General features: G+C 38.3%; 1 protein-coding gene and 1 pseudogene across 1 annotated transcript in view; both read left to right on the top strand.

The window, feature by feature from the left end:
- The window catches only part of Gab2 (GRB2 associated binding protein 2), a 191,380-nt gene that overhangs the window by 32,363 nt on the left and 143,186 nt on the right, over positions 1–15,831 (top strand). The window lies entirely within an intron of this gene.
- Positions 7,184–9,794, top strand: LOC114098535 (non-histone chromosomal protein HMG-14 pseudogene; annotated as a pseudogene).

Here is a 15,831-nt window from a genome sequence, read left to right as displayed (position 1 = left end):
TCTAAAATGTAGATTCATTTTCAGAGCCAAAGGACTAAACACAACACAGACAAGAAGTAAACAAGAAACTGATTTGCTGGGACAAAGCCAAGCACAAAGACAAGGTAGTCCTGATTTAAGATCCCACAGCATGGAACATTTCTCTCCAAGCTGCATTCCTCAGCAGAATCACTCAGACACTTAGGTGCATCTTCTTTTTATAGCCACGTGCCTCTAGGAAGGTGGAGGCTGTTCTTGGGTAATGATTATTTTTAGCTTGACTCAATGCCATGTGTGGTTGTGGCCTGAGATTTAGAGTCATGCCCACCTGGTTTGAACCCTGGCTCTTCTACTTAATTGGTATGTATCATAAGCAAATTTACTTAGTCTCTTTAAGCCTCACTTTCCACAACTACAAAGTGGGGAGGGAAATAAAACATATTAAAGGACTCTTGTATTAAGAAATTATATAATGTAGAGTCAGTATAAGGCATTTAGTTCAGCCCCTGATACACCATAAATAATCCGATAAACTACTTGATGAGGCCTGTAGTGCCTCCCAAATTCATTCTCATACCGCTCTCTGATAGTCAACTACCGTTGAGCCACACTGGCTCTTCTGTTCTTCAAAAGACCCAAGTTCTTCCTCACTTAAGGCCTTTGTGCTTGCTTTTCTTTCTGTCTAGAATATATCACCTCCCCCACAACTTCCACATATCTGGATTCCTCTCATCCTTCTGATATCAACTAGTTCCTTCAAACAACATAGGTAGCTATGAGCATGGACTCTGAATTAGCTCTACCACTTATTGGCTCTGTGGCCTTGAACTTGTTACTTCTTTATTTTTTTATTTTTGATCCTGGGGATTGAACCTAGAGGCATTTTACCACTGAGCCACATCCCTAACCAATTTTATTTTCAAACAGGGTCTCACTAAATTGCTTTAGCCCTTGCTAAGTTGCTGAGCCTGGCTTTCAACTTGCAATCCTCCTGCCTCAGCCTCCTGAGCTGCTGAGACTACAGGTGTGCCCCAGTGCCAGCTCATGTTACTTTGTATTCTGATTTTTTTATATAGGGTAACAATGTCTCTTTCATTAGACTGCTGTGAGAATTAAGTAATTCATACATATAAAGCATCTAGAATGGTGCTTAGCATGATGTAGTGACCCTCTGTAAAAGTTATTGCTGTTTGCTGGGTGTTATGGCACACACCTGTAATCCCATGGCTTGGGCAGCTGAGGCAGGATGGTGAGTTCAAAGCTAGCCTCAGCAATGATAAGGCACTAAACAACACAGTGAGACCCTGTCTCTAAATGAGATACAAAATAGGGCTGGGGATGTGGCTCAGTGGTTGAGTGCCCCTGAGTTCAGTCCCCAGTACCGCCCCCCAAAAGTGATTGCTGTTGTAATAAAATGTCAGAATCTTGTGGAGAGCCTCCTCAACCACTTTATTTAGCAATCTCCCCCAAACTGCTGTGATTATTTACAAATTTAGGTATATTCCTACCATCTTGTTTCATGCTATTTATCCTGCTTTCTCCCCTTCGATTAGATTTATCTGTTTTGTTTTGTTTTTCCTCTTCCTCCCATGGTTTGGAATTCACATATTCTACTTCTATTATTTTAATGATTTGCTTTATCTCTTTTTTTAACCCAAATTCTTTATTTGCAATCTCATTTGGAGGGGGGACAGTACTGGGGATTGAACCCAGGAGTGTTTAACCATAGATCCACATCCCCACCCTTTTAATTTTTTTGATATTTATTTTTTAGTTTTAGGTGGACACAATATCTTTATTTTACTTCTGTGTGGTGCTGAGGATCGAACCTAGTGCCTCATGCATGCTAGGCAAGCACTCTACCACTGAGCCACAACCCCAGCCCCCTTTTAATTTTTTTGAGACAGGATCTTGCTGAGTTTTTAGGACCTCACTAAGTTGCTGAGGCTGGTTTTCAGCTTGCAATCCTTCTGCTTCAGCCACCTGAGTCACTGGGATTGTAGGTGTGTGCCACTGGGCCAGCTTCCTTATTTGGAATCTAAAGTAAAACACCACCTCTCTGCTATTTAGAATTCAAGATCTTTAGAAAGTTCTGCTTTAGAACACTATTATACTGTTGGTGGGATTGTACATTGGTACCGCACTATGGAAATCAGAAGGAGGTTCCTCCAAAGATTAGGCATGGAACCACCATAGGACCCAGCTATCACACACCCTCAGTATTTGTCCTAAAGAATTTAAATCATCATGCTGTAGTGACATAGGCATATCCATATTTATAGCAGCACAGTTCACAATAGCCAAACTATGGAACCAGCCTAGGTGTCCATCAATGGGCGAATGGATAAAGAAAATGCAGTATATATACACAATGGAGTTTTATTCAACCATAAAGAAAAATGTAATTGTCATTTGCAGGAAAAAGGATGAATCTAGAGATCATTATATTCAGCGAAGTAAGTCAAACTCAGAAGGTAAGGAAGGTATGTTTTTTCTCATATGCAGATGCTAGAGAGGAAAAAGTAAAAGAAAGGTGGGATCAGATCTCAAAGAGATCAAAGGGAAGTCAGTAAAGAAAAAGGGCCAAGAGATGGGAGGGAGGGAGGGAAAAACTGGCATTTGAGTGGAAACTGAAAAGAGGAGAACAATTGGGGAGTGATATTGACCAAATTATATTGTTATATTGTGTGCATCTACAGATATGTAACAACAAATCTCATCATTTATGTACAACTATAATGCACCAATAAAAAAGGTGAAAAACAGAGCAAGTTCTGCTTTAATTCTGTTATTTCCTCTACATTGGTCTTTATTGTTGTCTAATCTTATGATTCCAATTTGTTTTCCACCCTCTCTTCCCAATTTAGCTGTCATTACTATTTTATACTGTCAGTGCCTTGGAAACCCACATGTTCACCAATTTCTTTCACTATATTAGATATGCATGTTAGTTGGAAGGATAAATGACCACAGAAGTTAAAAGAGTGAACCAAGAATGCAGTATAGCATAGCAAGACATCTATAATAAATGCCACTAGCAAAAGTGGAAACATCATAAGATTTACCTGATCATTACTTAGTATTTAAGTACTGTCTTGTATCTAATCATATTTAGCTAATTCAGTCAATGTTTATGCCCCTACTTAGTGTATAACCTCAATAGATTACACCAAGAGGCAATAGAGGAAAAGAAGATTCTGGCCTTTGGAAAATCCTATATGTTATAAATGAATAATAAAAGCTAGTGCTTCTTCATAACAGTATCTAGTAAGCACCTAACTATATATGAAGTTACGTATTTTAGTCAGTGGGAATGACACTAAGACAAAGAAACTGATACTGGTGTTTCCATTCTAGTGGGTGAGGTGAAGGAAGGGAAAGCCAAATTAAAATCAGTTAGCAGGAGTTATTTAAATAATAAATATTGTGCACACCTATAATTCCAGCAGTTTGGGAACCTGAGGCAGGAGGATCATAAGTTCAAGGCAGCCTCAGTAACTTAGCAAGACCCTGACTCAAAAAAAAACACAAAGAGGGCTTGGGTTGTGGCTCAGAGGTAGAGTGCTTACCTACCATGCATGAGGGACTGGGTTTGATCCTCAGCACCATAAAAAATAAAATAAAGATATTGCATCCATCTATAACTAAAAAGTAAATATTAAAAAAATATAAAAACAGCTAGGGATGCAGTTCAGTGGTAGGGCATCCCTGGGTTCTATCTCAGTACTACCAAAAAAAAATTTTTTTTTTACTGATCACCCACCAAGTCAGAGTTAGCTATAGTAGATGCTAGGAATACACCACAGAATGAAAACAAAAGTCCCTGTCTTCATGGAGTTTACAGTCCTTTGTGGGAAAGACTGACTATAAGAAAATATAAGATGTTATGGAGAAAGAAATGCAGGAGTAGAAAGTATATGTGTGTAAGGTACAGTTTTAAGCAAGGTAAGGAAGGCCTCTAAAAATTTGACATTTAAGTGGAAACTGAAAAGAGGAGGAGAAGAACCATTGGCTTCTGGAACAAGAATGTCAAAGAACTGCTAGGACAAAAGCTCTGAGTCACAGAGCACTTTGGATAGCCCCACTATGGGGATTGTGGTAGGAGGTGAAGTCATAGATTACAGGGGAACAGAAAACTTGGGCCATTTTGAGAAATGTCATATTGACTGAGTGAAATAACTTTAGGAAAAAATTAAATGTTAAAATGATTAAATAAAATATGGGTTGAATTATATGTCTGAAGCCAGCTGGGCAGCATACACTTTATATCAAAGAGAGAGAGAGAGAGAGAGAGAGAAGGCATGAATACCCCAAACACTTTTCCTTGTACTATTTTATTTTTGTCCATGTCTCAACTAAAGGTGATTTATCTTACATGATTTTGGAGTTTTTCCTCCCAAATTTTGAGGTATGAGAAGTTTTCAATTCCAGTAACAGTAGAATAGCTTATATTAGATCAAATCTTGTACAGGAAAAAAATTATAAACTTAAAATATGTAAAATAAGTGTCTGAAGTCACCAAAGAACAACCAGACAGAGTAGGTAAAAACTAGAGAAATTTTGATTTTTAAAATACAGGAAAGATATGTATCATATCTTGCCTTCTGAAGGTATCTTCCAGTGTACACAAGGAACAGTAGTAATTAGAAGCCAAGCAGAAAGTTGTACATTTGGCCTAAAGAGTTTGAGATCTACAGAGCAACTAGAAATTGAACAGAAAAATCCTGGAAGTGGGGAACAACAAAAAATCTGTGACTAAACACAACTGATAATGGTACAGCTACTTGTATGGTATGCACAAGGCCCTGGGTTCAAGGCTCAGTCCCTAGCACTGCAAGAACAAAAAGATTTAGTTGACCCTTGTCCTCTGATGAGTAAGACTTTCAGGACCCAAGGAGGAAACAAGGAAGGAGAAACTGCTGAACTTTCAGCTGCTACCCACCACCGGGAGACATGTTGCAGTTTGAGACCTGCCAAATTAGAACAGCTTGGTCAACACCTTGAACTTTCCATTGAAATCTAGAGGAGTACAACCTAGAATAAAAAAATTGTGTCCCCACGCTTAGGGAATGACCATAGGACTGGGCACCATACCAAAATAGATCTGTTTCAAGAAAGCTATAGATTAATCCTCCATAAATTCAAAGTTATCCTTCAGAAAATGCCTGCTAAAACAGAAATCACTCTGCAGAGAAAGATAACAGGACCAGAATCTCCTCGATGTATCATGCTCAACATTTGAAGAAGCACTTCCAGCTGGGCCCAGTGTCACACATCTATAATACCAGTGATTTTCAAGGTGGAGGCAGGAGGATCACAACTTGAGGATAGCCCCTGCAGTTCAACAAGATCCTTGCTAAATTGCATAAGCTAGCCTCAAAATAAATAAAGAAAGAAATAGATAAATAAGGACTAGAATGTAATGCAGTGGTAGAGCCCCTGGGCTCAAGCCTCAGTACCACAAAAACATTTTTTTAAATGAAACTTTTCCAGTATGTCTTTTTATATGCAAGAGAAAAATCAGTTTTTAGAGACCCTCTAACAACCCACATGTTGAAATTAGCAAAGACTTTTAAAAACTATGATAAACACGTTAGGGTCTACTGTAAAAAAAAAATGGATATAATAGGTGAACAGATGGGGAATTTCTGAAGAGATTTGGAAATTGAGGGCTGTAAAACAATAGAAACTTTGGAATTAAAAGTTATAGTATTCAGTAAACTAATTGGTGAGAAGAATAGAAGACAAAATGAGGGAATATGATAGACCAAGATAAATCATTCAAACCAAAGAACAGAGAAAAAGATTGGGAGGAAAAAACACCAAAGCTCAGTGATTAATGGACTAGTGTCAGGAAATCTAACTTGTAGTGGAGTTCCAGGAGGGGTAGGGGAAAGGGAGAAAAATACTTGAAGAAATATTAACTAAATTATTTCAAATTTTATCATAAATAGCAACCCACAGATCCTGGAATTTCAGTTAATTTCAAATAGGATCAACACAAAAACATACCAAAGCTCATTATCATCAAGGTGCTAAAAACAAAGATACAGAAAATATCTTCAAAGTAGTTAGAGAAGGAACACACACACACACACACACAGTTTCTTCCAAGGTGATAGCTGCTTTTATCTGAAATAATGGAGACTACAAGATGATGTAGTGACATCTCTACAGTCCTAAAAGGAAAAAAAAAACTATTATCCTAGTTTCTATACCCAGTGAAAATTTCTCTTTTTTTCTTAAATATAAAGGCAAAATAAAATTGTCATTTTTTTTTTAAACTGAGAATGTGTTACCAGACAACTCAGAATATAAGAAATACTATAGGCCCCTTGAGACCAGGAACTGTGGCTGTCATCCCACGTACTTCTGCCTAACACAGTCTCATCATTGTAGGAATGCATTTTTCTTCATGCTCCATACATACTTGCTAGGTATAAGGCATGATACCAAGACATTAATTTTATTTCATATTCTCAGAATAGCCTAACAGGATAAGCATTTTATTGTCTTTATTTCTCAAGTGAAGAAAGAAGGCATAGAGAATATAAGCTGTGATACAGTAAAGTGGTGCATCATCTTATATTATGTCCAGTAAAAAATTCTTTTTAAATATGAAAACAATTTTTTTAAATGCATTGCTGGGGATGGGACCCAGGACTTCACACATACTATATCCTAAGCAAGCTGTCTACACCCCCAGAACTCATATATATATTTTTTAAAGCTGAGAAACTGTGTTACCAAACAACCCCTAATATAAGAAGTACCCCCAAAAAGTACTTCAATAGTGTGTACCTCTGTGGATACAGAGTTATTTCAAATAAATTATAATGATATAAGAGAATGGCTGTGAGAAGGAAGGCTGGAACTGAGTTATCAACAGCTTTTAAAGATCTGGCTTACAGGTTTGGGAAATTGTGTTATATTATCCATGCAACTCTGTCTTTTTAGGGCCATCCATCACACCATTTCCCCTCATCTACTTTTATACCAGTTATTCTTATTGGGGTGGGGGGAGGCAGCAGAACCTTGCATTCTGTGTTTGAAGTCTGACTCTGCCAGTGTCATGACCAAGGCATTTATATAAGGAATGCAAGGATTAACATTTGGAAACAGTGCAATTCATTGAGTTAAGAGAACAATGGAGAGCAGCAGCAACCAGGCAGCAGAGCTTTGGAAGGCTCTGGTACCCACCAGGATGCCCAAAAGAAAGGTCAGCTCAGGTGAAAGAGGAGCCCAAGAGGAGGTTGGCCAGGTTGTTAGCTAAACCTGCTCCTGACAAGTCAGACACCAAGCCCAGGAAGGTAGTGGGCAAGGCTAAATACTCAGACAAATATATTCAAACAAAAGAGAAAAGGATAGCAAAGAGAATACAGGCTGAAGTGGCTAACCAAGAAACAAAAGAAGATTTACCTGCAGAAAATGGAGAATTTGAAAATGAGGAGAGTCCAGCCTCTGATGAAGCAGAAGAGAAAGAAGCCAAGTCTGTTAATAATATGCCATGTCTTTTTTATCAACTATTTTGTAAAAGCAAGTTTTTTAGTTGCTCTAAAAACATCTCTAAAAAAGAGGGAATCCCATCCCACCTCCTCCCATTTTTTTTTAAGTGTAAGTGCCTTTTTTTAAGAAGTGAAATCATTTGCCAGTTGTTTAGTTTGGGATACAACCATAAAATAGTGGGATATTGAATTATGGGCGGCTTGGACCATGTCTGGTATCAGCTTAACACTTCATAAGCGGGGAGTTAGTTTTATATCCTACAATACAAAGCATATTAAATGGCAGTTTGGAGTCACAGTCCTGCATTTAATGTCTTGAACATTTTATATTACTTCTATTCCTGTGTTTTTTAATAGAATTTCCTATAGAATTTTTAATAGTGGTTTCCTAAAGAAGACCATTCCTGGATTACTGCTGTCAAATTATGTGTACTCTGTAACATCTTCGGTCATAGGAATCTAGTTTTCCTAATAATTTTTTTAATGTGATGTGAAAGATGGAAAATTTGAGTATGTAGTATGTATGACAAAGTTATCAATTAATGAGACCTAAATAACAGCAGCATTCAAAGATAGTGGTATTCGCTATTCTCTTAAGGATAATTTGCCTCCAAATTCAAAGCTGGAAAGTCATTGGAATAACTGAAAAGAATCAGTATAAGTCTTTTTTTTTTTTTTTTTTTTGGTACCGGGAATTGAATTTGTGGGCATTTGACCACTAAGCCACATCCCCAGCCCTATTTTGTATTTTATTTAGAGTCAAGGTCTCACAGCCTCGCCATTGCTGAGGCTGTCTTTGAACTAGTGATTCTCCTGTCTCAGTCTCCAGAGCCACTGGGATTATAGGCATGCACCACCGCTCCTGGCTAGTATAAGTCTTTTTAGATTTATGGTACATGTGTTAAGAATTGTGTACAAAGTGAAATGTCTCAATATAGCCAATAAAATATCAGTTATGAAGACTAATGGAGACAAATCACTTGATCGTATGATTTTTTTTTTTGAAAAGGAGCAGAAGGGAACTTTCAACAGGGTGTTAGAAATATTTGGCATCTTGGGGCTGGGATTGTGGCTCAGAGGTAGAGCGTTCGCCTAGCATGCGTGAGGCACTGGGTTCGATCCTCAGCACCACATATATATAAAATAAAGACATTGTGTCCACCTATAACTAAAAAATAAATATTAAAAAAATATTTGGCATCTTGTTGTCAGTAGTGTAATATGGGTGTCTACAGTTCTCAGAACCCCCTATCTGAACACCTAAAATTATGCTGTGTGCCTTTTATCATAAATATGTATACCACAAATTTTTTAAAAATATTTGTCTTTTAGGTTGACACAGTATCTTTATTTTACTTTTATGTGGTACTGAGGATCGAACCCAGTGTCTCATGCATGCTGGGTGAGCGCTCTACCACTGAGCCACAACCCCAGCCCTACCTCAAATTTGTAAAAAGGGAAAAAAGGCTTGTATACTAATGTTTATAGCATGTTTATTCACAGTAATCAAAAACTAGAAACAACTCAAATACGCACTGTATTTTACAGTTGCAGAAGTCATATTCTTTTCAAATATTCAAGTAATACATGTAGGCCCCAGCCACACTTTGTTTAATTTTCTTATGAATCTAAAGAGGAAGGTTGTTTTTATGTTAGGAAGTGGGGTTCAAAAGATTGGTCTTGTTCAAGATGGTAGCATTATGAGAGGTAGGTCATCTTTTACCATGACGGTAAACAGTGACTATCCATTCAACTCAAAACCCAGGTTGCCAGAGTCCCAGCCTAGAGCTAGGCAACTTCTCATTGAATTAACAGAAATTTTTGTAAAAATTCACTTCTCACTGTTATCAGCCGGTAGGAAATCTGTTATGTTTGTCAACTTGTTGATAAAACCCTTTTCTAAAGAAAAGCCTTACCTTTCTTATTTCCCTGTGATTTTGAGTTTACAGTTAACTAGGAGGATGCCAAGGCAAGGAGATGGCCAAAGACATTTTAATTAAGTCAAGAGAGACTTGCTTTTAATCAGGTCTTCAGTGTTGCAACTTCTAGAAAGTATCTTGGGATCTCTTGATCTTGCCATATCAGCACTTTAATTTGGTACTCAGGATAAGTGTTTGGAGAGTCAGTGATAAACTAGCTAGCTTCCCTGTGGAGAATACTAAAGCCTCTGGAGATCAAGTCTCAAATTAGACTACAAACATGTGCGATTACAACTGGAAGTAATGTGTACAGGAGGAGTTATGGAGTAGATGGTTGAGAAATCTGAATAGTCTTTTTTTCCCCTTTGTTCTTTTTAGATATACATTATAGTAGAGTGTATTTTGACATATTATACATACATGGAGTATAACTTACTCTGATTAGTATTCCATTCTTGTGGTTGCATATAATGTGGAATAGACAGTCTTAAAAACTTATTCATTCTGATTTTTCTTGTATGTACTGAGCATTTACTGATGGTCTCCCCTGAAGCATCCCCTTTTCCTCCCTCCTAGCATCACCTTAATTTCTGTTAAGACAGCTGTGTGGGTCTGAGGAAGCTGGCTCCATCTACCGTATACATCCAGTGTGGCCAGGGAGCACATTCCATTCTCCTGGGATTGATTATTTGGATTGGATATGTAACCTAAGCAGGTACAGCCTGAATGTATACTAGTTGGTGTGATGTGTGGATATAGATCTTTATTCTGCCGTGATTTGGTTAGTATAAAAAATGATGATCAATTTTATGATCTCACCCTGGGCTTACAAAGAGGTTCATACTATTACAGATGAACAGTTTGGATGAAGGGGAAAGATAAGCTATGCCGTTCCATTAGGTCTGCTCTGAGGATTGAATGGGATCTTCACTACAAAGTACCTGTAGAAAGTCTGGAATAAAATATAAATGAAGTTTTAAAGACTCTGAATTACTGATGACAAAACATACACAGAATATCTCAAGAAATAGAAATGTATTGGAATGATACTTCTACCACAGAATAAAAGCTCAGAAAATTGAAGGAAGAGTTTTAGTTATCAGGGCAACTCTGATGGCCTTGGGCACACAATCATATTTCAGTGTCCCCAGAGTTCTTTTTGTGTCTTTTTTGCTTATCTGTAATTAGCTTTCCTTTCTTGTGTAGACAAGCTTTCTCCAGAGATAGGAGAGGTCACCCTTAGCCTCTAGTCTCTGACCCAAAAGACAAGGTTCATTCTCTTGCAACTCCAAATTAAAATCCTAGGGTAGGACACACAGCTTGGGTTATACTTCTACCCCAGAACTAATCAGTATGACCTAGACACTGGAGAACCCTAGTAGTCAGCCTAGGGACTACATGTGTTCCACCTGACACTGCCAGGGTATGTGTGCGGTGGTCTGAGGGCAGCCCCACCCTAAAAGCAATTTCCCCCAAGAGGAAGGGAAATGGTGCTGAGTAGTAAAACACATGTCCATAGTTACTTAGTATTGCTTTTTGTCCTAAGCAGATTGTTTCTCCTTATTTCTCTAATGGGATGGGGGAAGGGAAAATAAGATTAACAGGGGAAGAGAAAGAAATGAGAATTTCATTGTGTATTTCTATGTAGTAAATAAAATTCCCATGCATCCACCCATTATATCTTATTTAATATTTATTATAATACTGTGAGGTAGTTTTTATTATATATATATGTCTTTATTTTATATATATGTGGTGCTGAGGATCGAACCCAGTGCCTCACGCATGCTAGGCGAACGCTGTACCTCTGAGCCACAATCCCAGCCCCAAGATGCCAAATATTTCTAACACCCTGTTGAAAGTTCCCTTCTGCTCCTTTTCAAGAAAAAAAAAATCATACGATCAAATCAAAAAATCATATGCCCATTTCAGCCAGAAACAAGCTTAGCCTAAGAAACTAGCCCAGGACCATAGAAGTAATAGAGCTGGGAGCTGAAGCTGGGTCTGCTTTTCTCCAAAGCCTACTGGGCTTCTGCTGTACTATGGTCTTCAAAAATAATTGGGCTAGGGGCTGGGGCTAGGGCTCAGCGATAGAGCACTCGCCTAGCATGTTGGAGGCACTCTGTTCGATCCTCAGCACCACATAAAAATAAATAAAATAAAGGTATTGTGTCCAACTACAACTAACTAAATAAATTATTGGGCTGGTGCTGAGGCTCATCAGTAGCACACTTGCCTGGCATGTGTGCAGCACTGGGTTCAATTCTCAGCACCACATATAAATAAATAAAATAAAGGTCTATTAACAAATAAAAAAATTAAAAAAATAATTGGGCTAAACATATCTGGTTAACATGACAGGCCCCCTTACTACCTTCTGTGAACTCCATTTTGTGTCCCATCCAAGATTCTCATGCTGAAACCCTAATCCCCAATGTGATAATATTTGGAGGCAGGGCCTTTATGAGGTAACTGGGTCACCAGGGTGGAGCCCTCAGGTTGCCATTAGTGTCCTTATAAGAAGAGACCCAAGAATTTGCTTCCTCTCTGTTCTTACCATGTAGGAAACAACAAGAAGGCAGCCTTCTGTAAATGAGATCTGGTGCCCCCTTGAATCCTGACTTTTAAGCCACCAGAGCTGAGAACAATGGATGTATGTGGATGAAGCCACCCAGTCTATGGCAATTGATGACAGCAACTCAATCTAAGATACCTCCCTAGTCACTCTCCACCGTCTCTCCCCATCACAAGCCTAGATTAGAATCTGAAACCTGCTCCAAACCTGGTCTCATCCCACAGTAGACAAAGGAAGTGTTCTTTTACACAAAAATACTTGTGATTGACCTAAAACTTTAGAACACACTTCTAAACATGACTTTTTACTTAAAAATGAAGAAAAAAATAGAATATGAGCTGTTATTCTTTATCTGGACCCTACTATTTACTAACTATGCAGTATGTTCTGTGTCTCAGTTTATTTGTCCTTAGAGAGGCTCATGATAGAACCTAGCTCATAGGAGTTATTGTGAGAATTGAAAGAAATTTAATATATAAAGTGCTTAGAACAGTATCTAGTACATAGCAAGTAGTATATCCATTTAATTTCTTTATTAGAATTAGTGCTAGTAGTAGTAATAGCAGTGGTGCAATAGTAGTAGTAGTAGTAGTACTGGGTATTTAACTTAAGGACTGTTTACCATTAAGCTACATCCCCAGCCTTTTTTATCTTATTTAATTATTTTGGTGCCAGATATTAAGCCCAGGGACACTAAAGCCACATTTCCAGGCCTTTTTTATATTTTATTTTGAGACAGGGTCTCACTGAGTTGCTTAGGGACTCACTAAGTTGCTGAGGCTGGCCTTGACTCACGATTTTCCTGCCTTAGCCTCCTGAGACACTGGGATTACAGGCATGTGCCATGATGCCTGGCTTATTTTTTTATTTGGAGACAAGGCCTCACTAAGTGGCTTAGGACCTTGCTAAATCACCCAGGCCAGCCTCAAACTTGTGATTTTCCTGCCTGGGCCTCCCAAGTTATTTGGATTACAGGTGTGCCCTCATAATAATAATAATATGAGTAGCAGACTCATATTAATAGACTCTTCTGCTTACTGACAAACCAGGAAGACTTTTTGCTTGAGGAATCTTCATTGTGTTGCTTGGATTCACATCCAGAGCAAAGGAGCAAACCCCATTATACTATAACCAAAGGCAGAAACAAACTACTACTTATGGACCTGGGAGCACAGTTGTAAGGGGAAAACGGTCTCTTTACATATCTGGTCCTGTATAAGCACATTTGATCAACATTTCCCCATATTTTAGACATAGAGTTTAAATCAGTTTCCCTGTATCACAATGGGCCATGGATGAGTCTGGAATGTAGAGTTTTCATCTCTGAGGTACTGAAGCTGATTTGTTAGAAGGCTGATACGTATAGTGGGAGGGTCTGCATATTTGAGGCAGGGACCAGAAGCCATACAAAGCCTGTGTGTGCAGCTTCAGGATAAAATGGAATATGATTTCCTCAGTGAGATGTGGGGCAACTTGGCAGAAGTTCAGTGTTACAAGGCCCCTACAGAGAACCTGAAGAGTAATCTGTTTGACACACATCAGTCAGTGGGGCAAAGAGGGAAATGGAAGGTTTACCAATGACTATGTAAACTTGATAAGTTTTGGGTCACCCAGTTTTGGGGACCCTTCTCTGACCCTCTCTAACTCACTTCAGAGTAATACCTGATTCTTGAATTGGATCTGAAACTCATTTGTAATTGATAAATCTTGAGATTTTGCCTCTGTATCAATGGGCATATTGGAATTATGCTTCTGTTAAGTTCTTCAGTAATTGTAGTCTGACTTTTGTATGTCTCTGTAATTTTACTATGTGTTTGCTATATACTAAATGACTTTTCATGTTAAACAATTTAAAACAAGTATTTCAGACATGTGAACAACTACTTCAAAATGAAAGTGAATAGTCATAGCCAGGTACTGCAACACATGCCTCCAATCCTAGCAACTCAGGAGGCTGAGGCAGAAGGATCGCAAGTTCGATGCCAGTCTGGGTGACTTAGCAAGACCTTGTCTTAAAAAAATTAATTAAAAGGGTTCAGTGCCCCTTGGTTTTATCCCCATTGCCACCCAAAAAAGAGAGATTGAATAGTTGTGCCTTTGCTTTCAAAATGTTCAGAAAATGGACTGAGAATATTATGTAGTAGTAGTAACTGAATTCAAATACCCAAACATTCCAGAGTATACAGTTCATGGGCTTTCCTTTGTTGCAAATGTCCCTGGGTATGTGAAATAGAGTTTTCATTACATGCTGTAATTAATACAACAGTTAAATAGACGATGCTGTTCTTGTTTTGAAGATTCAACCTAGAAACTGCATTCTAATATTTGTTTTCCTTCCTACCCCCGTGCCTTATTTTATGTTTAGAATGTTAAAAACCGCAGCATGTTCTTTCTTAGTTCTTAGTTCCCTGGTATGTCACCCACTAAAAGATAATGGGTATCACCTTTGTAACTTCTCTAGTACTATGTGGCTCCTTTTGTTATGGAACTTATCTCCTTGTATTAACAGTTATATATGATCTCTCTACAACTCCACTAGAATATCAGAACCTTGGGGAGAGGGATTTTTAAAAATTCATCTTTGTACTTTTTAGCATTCAGCACAACCCACCACATTATAGGTTTTCTTTTTCTTTTTTTGGTACTGAGGATTTAACCCAGGGGCACTTAACCACTGAACCATATACCCATCCCTTTTTGGTATTTTATTTAGAGATAGGGTCTCACTGAGTTGCTTGGGACTTGCTAAGTTGCTGCGGCTAGATTTGAACTCACAACCCTCCTGCTTTAGCCTTCTTGAATAGATCTTTATCTTACACATTAAGAGATGGATGATTAGTAAAGTAGAACAACTTGACTAAAACATCTAGGAAGTGGCAGAACTGGGACTAGAACCCAGAACTTTAGAACTCTCCTCACCCCCAAGTCTTTCCGTTAGAGAAAGTATTTGCTAACTTAGATGATAAGGTTATACACAGACATATTTTATAATGAGTTCAGAAATGGCACAACAAAAGCAAACCTGTGTTAAGTATAGATTATATGTATTGTAGTCTCTTTAAAATTTTGTTTTTCTTTGAAGGCTGATGACAGGGTCATGAGATTGGAGAGACACAATTGTAAAACTGTGTGGAAAATATGTTTTGAGGAAGTGGTATTTTTGGATTACAAAACTAAATTGGGATCAACTTGACTTTTTAAGTCACTTGTTGGAATGTATGACTAAAATTGGCCTGTTAAATGTGTAATAATACAGTATAGGTTCAATCAAACTCTCTGATTTTATTAAATCATTACAAAAAAATGGGTCTCATGGAAAGTTAACAGAGACTGGAATACTTTTAAATGTAGAAGTCTCAGATTCTAGCCAGACATGATGGCACACGCCTGTAATCCCAGTGGCTCACTCAGGAGGCTGAGGCAGGAGAGGAGAATCGCAGGTTCAAGGCCAGCCTCAGCAATTTAGGCCTAAGGAATAACACAAAACTTAGGTATCCACCATTGAACCCTAAGAGGCTGGTCAAATTTATTTGAAATTTCTTCCCATATCCTTGACCAAGACATGTTGTTTCGGATATAGTCCCCATTTGCTCCAGGAGCTCTGGAAGCCTCTGAGCTCTCTGCCCCTCACCTGTTGTCTCTGGTGGGTCTAAAGCAGAGGCAGGTGGGTAGGAGGTGAGACAGACAGACAGACTTAATAATATGAAAGGACTTTGCAAACTCTATAAAGAATGTATTCTGAACAAAGCCTAGTACAGAGCTGACATTCTGTAAAAGTGTGTTGGGTGAAGAGTAGAGGAAAGAAACAGATACTTTCTGCTCAGGCCATAATTTATATTCTTTAATTCCAGTC

This window comes from Marmota flaviventris, chromosome 9, assembly GCF_047511675.1.
Source record: "Marmota flaviventris isolate mMarFla1 chromosome 9, mMarFla1.hap1, whole genome shotgun sequence".
NCBI classification, from domain to species: Eukaryota; Metazoa; Chordata; class Mammalia; order Rodentia; family Sciuridae; genus Marmota; species Marmota flaviventris.
The sequence above is the reverse complement of the archived record's forward strand: the minus strand, read 5'-3'. Positions and strand labels throughout refer to the sequence as shown.